Source organism: Coturnix japonica, chromosome 13 (assembly GCF_001577835.2).
Source record: "Coturnix japonica isolate 7356 chromosome 13, Coturnix japonica 2.1, whole genome shotgun sequence".
Taxonomy (NCBI): Eukaryota; Metazoa; Chordata; class Aves; order Galliformes; family Phasianidae; genus Coturnix; species Coturnix japonica.
In genome coordinates, this window is record NC_029528.1 from 13610466 (window position 1) to 13623068 (window position 12603).

The window sequence follows — 12603 nt, forward strand, 5'->3', positions numbered from 1 at the left end:
AACACCAACAACTTTTCAGATTAAGAACATGGAATTTGCTGTGTTAGAGCAGGCTGTGAGCCCAGCTCCCAGCTGCAGGCAGTTCCAACCCATGGTACTGTAGTGCCCTTGTGTATGAGAATGTATGATAGTGCTTGAAGACAAAAATCTTTCTCTGCCTAGCAGGTGAGCATGCAGCTTTCCTCATGTTATTTATGTGATATCAAAGGTGGTCGCTTGGGATGTTCTTTCCTTAGAAACTGTGTTCCTGGGCTTAGTGACTTGGAAGCTGTGGTTGTGAACTGGGCTTGAAGGTGGAAGAATCCCGGTGCTTGAGTGAAGCATCCTTTCATCTTTCTAGGGCAGAGTGTTTTGGTTTGAGCTGAAATTAAACAGACTTCAGAGCTTTAAGAGTGCTTAAGTTGAATCCTGAGGTACGTGGATCCTACAGGAGCACACATAACTTACACAGGCTGGCTGTGTGTTCAGCAGTTTCCGCCTTGGTTTGCATATAAGCATCTTGATAGAAGTGCTGTTTGGAGACTGAGCTATGAAAAAGCTTCCTCATCTTTGTACACTTGGAAATGGCTTTGGCAGAGGTACATCTGCCCAACTTGTTTTAGGCCTGATTCATCGTTGCTGGAAGAGTTTTAGGGCTGTTTTGAGAAGTGGTCCTTTTTCCCTTACGGACACGCAGTCCATAGGTGTTGCTGCAGATGTGTTGGCCAGCATGCACATTCACATGAGGTGGATGTGGAGATGGGGTACAATTCATCTCAGATGAAGGGCAGGTCAGAATGTGAGAACCGTTATTCCATCAGTGGCCTTCAGACAAGGTGACATACCGTCCGTGGCCATCATTTTGCCTGCTTCAGCAGGGGGTTGGACTTGATGGTCTCTGTAGGTCCCTTCCAACCCCTACAGTTCTGTGATCGGAGGGCAGCTGCTGCTGTTGCAGAAATGTGTAGAGTTGTGTTGCTAGAGGTGTCAGCTCAAAGGTACCTGGCTGTTATGAAATGAACCCCAAGGGCTTTCTGCAGACTCACCCCATCCCTCAGAGAAAGCCTTGCCCTGCAGGTTCATCAGCGTTGTCCTTTGTCATTCCAAAATTCCCAGATAAAACAGGTGTGCAAAGTGCCACTTGGCTGCTAATTATTGTGTCATTTTATTGCATTCATTCTCTTAAGGTTTGATATGTAAACTAATCACTGTGTGTTAGCTGCTGGTGTCCCAGGAAGCGCTCTTGCCTGCAGTGAATGTCAGGTAATGTGATGCAGTTTTCTTCTCCGTGAAAGAAGGCAGCATTTACAGTGGGGTGCAGCAGGGAAGTCTGCCTGTGAGCAGCTGACAAGTGCTAATTTATGTGTCAAAGCCCATCTTGTCCCCTTCATACATATACAATCACATCTGAACAACAAATCCTAGCGCAGGAGAGTGCTCGTGACCAGTGGAGAAGCTGCACAATCACAGAGCCTTACATTTCCAGTCTGAGGAGCTCTGGGTTGTGCACATCGCTGCTTGCTACCAAATCCACTCCTCTTCTGGTTGCTGGCATCCTTCTAAAAACCCGATGTGCTCTGACCGTTGAGGCCATTTGCTAACACCCCTGCCTGCTCCCTCCCCCTCTCCTACTAATAAAACTCCTTGATGTGTCAAGCTGCAAAGCCTTCCCATTTCTAGCCATGCTGAAAGGTTATGGAAATCTGTTCATCATCTTGCCTGGCACAGGAACACTTAGAGCATGATAATCGGGTAGACAGTGAGGTGGGGCATGGAGGTCCAGGATGTGACCATGCAGAGCTCCTAGCTGTGATAATGAAGGGGGGAGAGATGTCAGAGTTACTGAAGTGAGAACCATCTGTGTTACAGCCAAAACTGGATACAAAGGCAATGACACAGGATTCATTATGTGCTGGGAACCCCTCCCCCAGAGGCATTATTATGGAGTAACCTTTGATCAAGACCAGAGAGAGGCTTAAACCAGGTCTGGGGATCTGAACAGTTGTGAACTTTTGATCCAAATCTCAGTGCTGCTGGTCAGATCTGCCTCTGAAGGAGGACACCTTTCCCTCTTAGGCAGCAGATGGCTATTTTTCCTACTGCCCTTTTTCTCTCCTCTTTTCCCTGCCTTTAAGTTGGCACGGTGAGTCAGAGCTTAGCATTAGGGAGTGCCTGGTTCCCACTTCTTTTCTTGGCTGCAGACTATTCAGTCTCCCACAGCTTTTCCCCTGTCTTAACCCCATCCCCACGGAAAGGCGAGATCATGGTGGAGGAGATGTGAATTGATGTTGGAAGGATTACAGAGGCTGAGTGTCAGCCCAGGGAAGGCTTTGAGAGGACGAGCAGAAGCCAATATCTGAGAAAAGGCAACAGATGTGGGAAAAGGTGCCTGTGGAGGTGGAACGTGAGCTGGCTCCAGCCCTGCGTTCTCCTGCCTACTCCTTCCTGAACCGCATTTCAAACACGGGCAGGGCTATCTCAGCACGCCTCTGCTGGGCTCCAGCTCTGCAGTCATCGGGGACAGTTGTATCCGCTCAGGCACAAGTACAGGCCATGCAAAGAGGTGCCAAATTGGAAAGCTGTGAGGTGCAAGTGTTACTGAGTGTGCTTCCAGCTCAAAGACTCACTGCTGCAGGGTGTCCGAGCTGAGAGCAGGAGGCTCATCAGAAGTTAGGAGGTGGAGTGTGCAGGGGGCAAGAAGCTGTTTTCTTGGCTTCTCAAAATGATGCCGTGTCCTTCCAAGAACTCGGTCCCGTTAAATGGAGGTAATATTAGGCAAGGGCAGTGCAGCTCAGACTTGGTGTGGGAAGCAGGGCTGACTTTGTTGAGAGAGAGACCATGGCTGTAGTCCATAACGCGCATCATGAAGGATAGGCACTACTCGGTTTTAAGGCTGGGGAGGTAGTAACGTTTTAGCACCTCTTTCGCCCCCCCCCCCTCCCATACTTTCACAACTGGTTACAGAGCAGTGCGTCCAATTGAAGAGAGGCCTTTTATTTTTTTGCACATATACAGCTTCCAAATGGCTGGCATGTGAGGGTTATTCTGCCTTTGAAGGAATGGAGAGTTGGTTAGTTTTATTGCAAGGTTTTATTGACTTCTGTAAAACTTCTCACCTCTTGGTTAAAGAGAATGCCCAGAAAAGAGGGGAAGTGACAAATCTCAGGCAGTGAATTGCTCGTTTCCAGGCAGCCATCACGAGTACAGCTAAATGACCAAGCAGCAAGAGAGCGATCTGCAGGACCAGGAGAAATCCAGTGGGAGAAAGGCCCCTCAAATGTTTTATCTGGACCTGCCGTGTCCCACATACGAGGAAAAATATATCTCTGTTATGCATGGTTTTACTGGTGTGATAATTCGGGTATGTGATGTTTGGTTTACGCATTGTTCGGGGCCAAGATCTGGCCCCATATGTGGAATTATTAAATGGCAAATTAAGTCAGTTAATAGAATTAATTGAGTCGATGTAATCCTTTTAATCAGATAGATTTTGGTCCCTTCTCAGATGAATTAGAATCCATTAACAGATAAGTCAATTATTGGACTAAATTAAATCTAATAATAATGCCTGCTGCTCACAGCTACGCTAATTAATCTAAATACACTTACCTATCTCCCAAGGTTGTGGGTTGTTTTTTTTTTTTTGTGTGTTTTTTTTAAGGCTTAATTGATGTTCCTAAAGTGCTCTGAGATCTTTCAGATAACAGAAGGATCTATGTGAGCAAAATATTATCTCTTAACAGACTATAAACTAATTAAAAGACTGATCTATTTACAGATTGCTGTTTTACTTTAATCTCCTCGACCTATTCGGACGAGTTTGCATTGGCTCAGAAAAACAATATTCCTGCTATAAGCTTATTATTACTTTGCAGGTTTCTAAGTGGTCCTTTCATTCAGAAAATGAAAGGGGGAAGGAGAAAAAACAACCATTAAAGTGCTGACAAAAAAAGAAAAGGACCTGCAACCTTTATATTCTACCTCCGATAAATGGTACAGATAGGGAAGAGAGGGATCAGTGACCTGAAACCTTAGATCCTTTCATTTATTTTCATTTCACAAAAGGCAGAAGACATTCTATCCTGTTTGCTCGCTATCTTTGTATCCGGTGCAGTTGGTGAGAGAGCTCTCTTGGTTGGGTGAAGGCATTTTTTGTCTCATTTGTATTTCACAGCCATGTGATTTTTGTTTTAAAGTGCCTACCCTTGTCCTGAGTGCAGTGATAGCCATGTGGACAGATGTGAGGGGCATTTGTGGGGTGTTTGAGCTCACCCTCAACTAACTCAATAGAGAATTGAGTTAATTTCTTATTTAAGGCAATACTTGGCTGTCGTGATATATGCAGGTGGGTTATTAGTTAGCCAGTGCTAGGTCTATCCAGGTTAAATAAATCTCTTGTAGTTTGTAAGGTGGGAGTCTTTGTCTGAGGATGTCCCACACAAGGGACATAGCACATGGGTGTGCTCACTCTCTGCTTCCTGGCATCTTGTTGGCTCCCAGTGTTTTTGGCTGCCCAGGTCCAGCGTGGCACCCTCAAGAACTCCCTCTGATCTCGGTGTTGTTAAGCTGAGGACTCAGCAAACGCTCCCAAAACAGAACATTTTGGAGACGGACAAAGCATGTGTTTGCTTACTGGGTCAGACAATCTGGGATCAGGCAGCCCAAGAAGGAAAGCACAGTCAAGGGGTGTCGTGTATGGATGATGAAACTGGACATATCACAGGTGCTGGTGGTACTCCATGCACGTGTCCCTTTTTGGTTGGCTCTCAAGTTCTGAATGTTGCAGTTGGCAACTACAAGTGTACAGGGAAGCAAAGTGATGGGGGAGGTGGGTGCCTCCATCCCAGGGTCACCCTGCCTGGTGGTGTGCACACAGCCGGCTGTCCCACTGCTGCTTGTAGCTGGAGCTTCCCAGAGATGCCAATGAACAAGCCACTGGAGAGCACATTACAGCTGTCTAGACATAAGCCACGCTCCATCCCGCCAGAGATTTCATTTGTGGTAGAAATGGGCTCTGTTCCATGAGGAGGTGTAATACGTGCGGAAAATATTATTATAGCAAAATAGCCTCCTTTAATTGACTCGAAATTTTGCAGGATTCCTTCCTAGGTTTGGGTAATCCTGTGCTCTCCAGAATTAATGAGCTGACATAGCACTTCTTCGGGTTTGGCAGCTTGACAGCTAATTTAGAACTCCCTAAACTCATTTCACTAATGACTCCCATTTGTTCTATCTCAAAGCCTGGAAACAAATGCAAAATACCAGCGCCATTGTCCCATCCTTAGCAAGTCATTCTTTCCCCTCAGTGTTTCTGGCACCTTAACAGCAAGTCGCCTTGGGAAAACTGATTAACCCTTTCCCTTCCTGGAATAGTTAAAATCAATTTTGATCCCCTTGGGAAGGTCAGGAAGGGAAACTGAACTCGTTGTGGCTGGAAGGCATGGAATTAACCTGCGAGAAAGACAGGAGGTGTAGCCCAAGTAGTGGCTGCAGCTAGTTAAATACAGCTGTATTTCCACAAGCTCTGCATTCAAAAACATGCTTCTCATCCCAGGAACCAGGTGCGTGCAAAAGGACCTGTCCGGCCCAGTGCAGATCAGACAACGAGCCTGAATACACTGTGCTTCGCCTTGTAATTTAGTCAGCTGAGACATCAGCGTGGCTGTTTCCTATTTAAACTACGTATTGCTGCCTCCCGTCTCTTCCCATTACAGTTTTGACATGACAAGAAGACAAATAATTTTTTTAAAAGACCTTTTATCTTCTCAACCATTTATTTTCACTTACTTAGCCCCAGGGCAGAGCTGACCTCAGCGCGAGCGATGATCATTCACCATGGCAGCTGTACAGTCATATGGGTCCTGGTGATTGGCCTAAGCCAGAGAAGCCTTCGCTGTCCAGCTGCTGCGTTGCGTCTCGTTTTTTTCTCCCCTCTTGCCCAACATCTTGCAGGCTTTATTATTACTGTTCTTTCCTTCTGAACGTCTCCCTGTGCAGCCGGGTGCTGCATTGGGCCAGCAGCAGCCCCATGTTGGCCGCAGGTGTGGGGAGCAGCGCGGCTGCTTTGTGCAGCCCCGGGCACGGCGCTGGGCTGGACCTCCCAGGCTTCCCCTTGCAAGTGAGGGGGCTCGACTGCCGTCACCTTCCAGTTGACTCTGAAAGGTTCAGCAGCCACGTGAAATATGTTGTAATCATCTTATACAAACCATCTGTACATCTGAGACTTTCTTTTTTTCTTCTTTTTTTTTTTTAACTGCTGAGTTCTGCGTCTGTGCCAGAACGCTCTGCTCAGGCAAAACGAGATTGTTTGGGGAAGGATAGGAAAAAAGAGGATCCAACCCTTTTTCTCTTTGGTCTGTGACAAACCTATTTCAAATAACGCAGGGTTTTTTTTTGCCCGTTTCCTAAACTTCTGTTTTTTTGATAGCTGCCATCCCAACCTCCCACTGTAGCCCAGTTCCATACCTGACGTTTGGCCGCCTGCGCCCTGTTTGGTGTCAGTACCTGTCGGAGCCCTTCCAGCAGAAGCTGTTGTTTGTTTTATCTCTGATGATTTCCCTCCTTTGGGATATTGGGGTATTTTCAAGAGCCTTTGCTTTCAGGGAGAAAGGAATCACCTCTTAGCTCTGTGTCTGAACTCCAGGGCCCCATCATCACTGACTGACGTCTGGAAAGCCTACGCCTGCCTGTCAGTAAATATTAGGTGCTCAGACACAACGAGGAGAGGTAATAGAAAGGTCTGCTGATCATTTGTCATTTTTAATTTCTATGCAGGGTGGAAAGAGAGCTACAGAATGAAAAATCTTCATCTCCGTGCAAGTTGTAAGAGGGTTTTTTGTTAACAGTTTGTGTGTATAATCCTGTGCCGTGATTTAAGTGTTCCCATTAGAAATGCAGAATAGGAAATAGGATCCCATCTGTGAGCAATTTAAGAGGAAGTGAGACAATGGAGTCGATTGCTGCTTCAGTTTAGATAATCAATACAAATATTATTAGTATAGTGATTTATCTTCCTAGGCACTTTATGAAAATGTGAATGCCAGACCCTGAAGACAGGTCAATATGATATTATCTGTTCCTGCCTTGCCGTGATTATATTTCTTTCCCATGAAGCTTGAGCAGCTGCTTTGCTAAATGTTCTTCTCCGTGATGAAATAACACAAAGTTGGGGCTTCCCTTTCTTTTCCAGGGTGGGAAAGAGGCTCTGGGGATATTAGTGCAAAAATTACTTCTATCCAGAATTTATACATGGGGGCTGCCACGTAGTTATTGGAAGATGAAGTCCTAGAATAAGTTTGAGTAATTTTAAATATTTCTAGGCCGTGTGTACACAGAAATGGTGAGGAAACCTCTCTGAGTTGCTTTTGGTTGCTCTATTTTAATGTCTTTCATCAGGCATTGCAGTGTGCTTTCTTAGCTTCTCTCATATCTAAGCATCAAGATAGTTGTGAATTTGAGTTTCTTCTTGGAACCCAATGAAAGGTACCCAGAGAATAGGCTAGTCAGCATTTCTGAAAGGCTTTGAAAATTGCTTTTACTTTGGGAAGGGGGGGGGACCTCGTGAAAAGCATCGACTTGTAGAATTTTTTGCCTTCATCTACATAACTGTGTGTGCTGTCAAGTGGATGGTGAGATCTGTCTTTCGTAATATATGTTTGGGGGAGAGAAAATATGTCAATAACTTCAATGAGAACACAACTAATTAAAGTGAGGATGATAAATGAAATCTCGGAGTGTGGTGAGCACAATTCTGCTTGAAGATAATATGTACCTTGCTAGGGTACTGTTTGGGAGACCTAAATGCAGCAGCTTGCTTTGCCAGAAGTGCAGTATCAGCAGTGGTGGCTGAGTTCCTCAGCTGGGGCATGCTTATAGCCTGCCCAGGTAAGGTGCTGAGGTGCTCAGGCCAGAGCCTCCAGGCAGCAGAGTGGGAAAAACTTTGGATCTCATGCACAACGATGCAGTGCAAATGTCATCCTTAACATCACTGGGCATCCTTCCCTGAGCTCCAACATGAAAACTGCAACACACTGTGGATTTACCATAAAGATGGTGGCATTATTACTGAAGAGGTGCTGAAGAGATGGTGGTAATGGGGACCAGTAGCCTGGTTCGAACTGGTTACTTGGTGTTTTCAGGTGCTATGAGGACGTTCTTGTTTTCAGGTTTGGGTTTCTTCAGGAAAGGTGTTGGGCTTTATAAAAACTAAGGCGCTTTAATTGCACAGATTTTACCTCGGCTCTTCCACAAACCAGATAGTTAGGAATTTCCGCCGTTGCGAGGTGGAGCACAGCAAACATTCGCCATGCCAGTAGCATTGCGTGACCGTCTGGAAGAGCAGGGAAGGGCCCTGTCCCCTGCGAGCCTGCATAGAGCCTCGGGCTCGGCAGAAAGGTGAAAAATATGAAGCTCTGAAGAGGAGAAATTGCTGATGTGTGACGCTTGGAAATCTGGAAGAGTCCGAAAAAGGGAGCTGAAAATACCCCCCAAAAATGACTATCTGTGGCTTGAACGAAATAGTGTCCGATCAGCATTCAGAAACCGCTGAATTCAGACCGTTCCAATACTGGCATTTTCCAGACTGCCTGCCAGTGGGATGCAGAGGAGAAAACGTGTAGAGCGTCTGCGGTCTCCTCAGCTCTTACAAGACGGGGAAGGCAAGCTGGAAGCAAAGGGAATGAGAAGGCCCTTTGAAAAAAGCCTCTTTCTTATTGTGAGAAAGAGAGGAGTGTTGGGGTTGGAGGGTGATGGTTGCATGGCTGCGCTGGGTGAGCATCTTTCTTGATGAGCCATGCCAGCAATGAGTAGTCCATGCTTTTGTCCCTACTGAATTTTAAGTGTTTTCAGAAAGCCCATAAGAGACAATTCAGGCTTTTATAGTGACATAGAAGCTGAGAGCTTCTAAAGGAGAGCAGTCTCCTGAGCTTTGTGTCCCCGATGTTGTGGTCATTTTAGTGCCTCTCTTTTGCTTATGCTGCCTGGAGTCACTGAGTTTGAAGCATCTCTTGGTAGCGCTCAAGTTTATTTTACCCTCATATCTGAGATCTGAAATGACTGCCTGCAAGGCTTCTCCTTTGCATTTGCAGCTGCCAAAAAAGGCGCCTTTCTAACCAAAGCAATGAGAGCAGCCCAGCCTTCTTGTAGCAGTAGTGAGTGTTGGGTTCTCTCCAACAAGCAGCTTCCCAGCGATCACAACTGGATGGCAGCTGTGCTGACTGGAAGGATCTGCCCCAGGTAGTATGGTGTAGAGGAGGCCTCGTCCTCTGGTGCTGCTCCTCTGCTTCTGTTCTCCATCAAATAACTGTGCTTGTGCAATGGAGAAGTGGGTGTTGCACCTGGATGTCAGTGATGCAAGCAGAAATGTGTCATGGTCGATGCTGGAGCATATGGTAGGTGAAATGCACTTGGGATGCAGACTTTCATGCTGGTGTGGCTGGCATGGTTCAGCTTATACCCATTGTTTTCAAGTGCTGTGTGAAGAAAGGCCAGGAGAGGAAGCAGACAAACAGATATGGAGGGGGAGCTTCAGCAGCAGATCATCTGTAGGCGTGGAAGCGCTGAAGTATCCGTGGTATGGAGAAGCAGCATGGAAGAGCTAAGTATTGAGTGGCATAGAAACACCAGATAAGTCTAAAACGTGGCAAAGTAACATCTAAATGACTTCAGTGCTTGATCAGGGATGGTCACGATGCCCTCACTGTGTCTGTGGCTCCTCCTAGGTGGGACAGAGGTGAGGTGCATCCTTACCACAAAATTCCTGTTGCTAGAAAAGTTCTGGGTTCCTGGTTTTGAATCACATTGTGTCAAGGCAATGGGTGATCTCTGCTGCTGAAAGATGGTCTTATCAGTGATGTTGTCTCAGGTTCCAGGAGCTAAACATCTTGTCTTCAAACTTTAGCAGAAATCCTAAGCAAAATCTCTGCTGCTGTGGGGTTCTGGAGGGGTCACAGAGTTGGACCTCTGTTGCAGCCTGGTTTCCTTCTTGCCTGCGGTCACAAAACTCCAGTGACTTCAGCAGTTCCTGAAGCTCCCCGTGAGACTGAAAGGAGATTAAGATCCCAGCAGTGCCTCCCGTTCCTCTTGTGTCTTGCACCTTTGTTAAGACCTTGCATTTCAAACCATTTTAGCCAGTGGGAGGCAAATCAAAGCTGTTAGGTTTTAGCTGGTGACAATAGTACGGTGCTGCGTGGCCAGCCCAGCCCCTTGTCTTTGTGGGACATTTGATCAGCAGTGAGTCTTGCCTTCATTTCATTTGCTTCTGCATCTGCATTCCTGACCCTTTTTTCAAGTTGAATTTTTAACTGGTGGCTCCTTAGGAGCAAATAGACCAAAGGATATTGACTTTACACCTACTAATTTGGGGGTGCTAACAAGTAGACATAAAGGCTGGATGATCACTGGGTAAATTGATCCACCTGGGAGGACTGGAGGAGGGGAGCTGAAAAGCATAGCAAAGAAACTGCAGTGTAGTTTCTAGCTGGAAGCCTTGTCTGCTCTTGCAAATAGAATGAGTTTGTGTGAACATTCGATGGTCACAATTGCTGTTACCCACTTTGTGCTTTGCCAGGGTTTTTCTGGTGCTGGAACTATTAAACCTGTGTGAGCATAAGAAGGAGCTAAGATCCTATAAAAGATGCTGAATGTGTTTACTTGGAAATGAAGTGCCCCTTATGGCACTGGTGGAACAAAGCTTTCTTCCTGCAGCATATGTGTGTGCAGCACAGTGGATGAGTCAGGATCCATGTAGCTGTAGGCCTGGCAAACTGTGTGAGTGCAGCAGGCAGAAACAAATCTTGTAAAGCATACAGTAGCTCTAATATCCCTAGAATAGATACTGACAAGAGCAAAAGTCAGTGGCGTGGGAGTGCATCTGACATCAGTTCTTCATCTGCAGCGTGGAGGCATGCATTGAGGGGAGAGATGTGTGCTGGGGGTAAACCTCAACTTGAAGAGTGCCAAACTGGAGGTAGCAGGAGCTGTGCGGATGGGGGTTGTCAATTCAGAGTGGATATTAATAACTTTCTGATGCTCATTAAGCAAATGTGTTATTTTGTGACTTGGAGAGTGTCTTTCAGCACTCAGAGCTGGCACTTAAAGTTGTCAGTGATCAGTGGCTTTGAAGGCAGTGGTTCTCTGGATGTAGTGGGATCCTTAGGAAGTGGAGGCCTGTCTCTCCATTTCCTCCTTGTGATTTTGTATTGAAATTTTAAAGAATTTGTAGTCTAAAAAATCAGATGGAGGCAAAATTTGCCATACTGCCATGCTTGTCCTTCTGCCTCAGGTTGGAGCAATGAGCATTTGTCAGGGCAACACCTCTCTGCACACAGCATCATCTGTAGTTCGTTCAGAGGTCTGCACTATGTAGTGGAGGGGCAGGCTTTGGGCCAGTGCAATAACCAGTATGTGTTATCCTTTCTCCTTTCTGAGCATTAAACCAGCCTACTGTGTACTTTGAATAGAGCGGAAAGGCAGGAGAGGAGATCTCTCAGCCTGCACCTCTGCAGATTGCTCCCTGAGCTCCAGACCTGAGTCTCCAGCCCTGCATACCCACTCCCAGGCTTCCTTTCACCAAGCTCCTCTCTGTGGTTGTGACTTTCAGCCCCAGCCCTGCTCCTGTGTGTCTGACCTGGCTGAAACCAATATCAGTCTCTCAGCAGGAGGAATCTGAGGAAACGCTGCAAATTTCAGCTCCTGGGGCTAAATTGTTGTGCTCTTTAACAGCAAACTGTGTTGAACTAATTGACAACCAGCTTTAAACATACCCTGATCAAGCAAATGCATTGATTTATTTTTTCCTCTCTTACCAAGCGTTAAGCAGCTTCCAGCTTGGTTTCCTCCCCGAGAGTTGGATAACTCATCTATTGTGTAGTAAAACTGATGGCGGTTTTGACCTCTATACAATCCTTTCAGTGTGCTGAGGGAGGAAGGAGCTTCTTAGGTTTGTGTGACTGTTTGACCACTTAAAACAAAACAAAACAAAACAAAAAAGCCCAACCCCAAACCACACACAACAACAAAAGATGATCCATTTTCTCTGGATGTCTTTGAAAGAAGCTCAGTTTAGAGACAGACTGGAGAGAAAAGCTATTGATTTTGTTTGACCTCCAAACAGACTGCGGTCAGTATATTTTCCCTGTTGGAAGCAGCTCAGGGCTCTGAATTTCAGTGTCAGTGTTTGTGTTCTGAAGTGTGCTGGAGCTTTTGCAGCTTCTTCAATAAAAAGCGAGCTTGAAGGAGAGGTATATATGTATTTTCCTTTGGATATGCCTCTCTTTTTCTCCCTTGTGTAGCTTGCTTGTGTTGCTGATTCACTGTTCCTTCTCAGTGAGATGCTGCAGGTTAGTGGCTTAGTCTAGGACTGCAAGCAACAGTTCTATGATCCCATCTTGCTTTTTGCCCTGCAGAGCCAGGTCTTTTGCCCACCTGCACCCAGTGTTAGGAGAGGTGCTGGATTTTGGGTGCTGGTGTGCACTGTGCTGCTGCAGCCTTGGTTTGTTCCTCCAGCTGAACTTTCTAGGTCCATCTGGTCAGTCTGCAGCATTTTTCTCTTTCCTCACTTTCTTTTTTTTTTTTTTTTTTTTTTTTTTTTACCCTTCCCTTTGCACAATGATAAACCTCCTAAAA

The 12603-nt window shown here is 46.1% G+C and overlaps 1 protein-coding gene across 2 annotated transcripts in view; it reads left to right on the top strand.

The window, feature by feature from the left end:
• The window catches only part of FGF18 (fibroblast growth factor 18), a 62726-nt gene that overhangs the window by 21695 nt on the left and 28428 nt on the right, over nucleotides 1-12603 (top strand). The window lies entirely within an intron of this gene.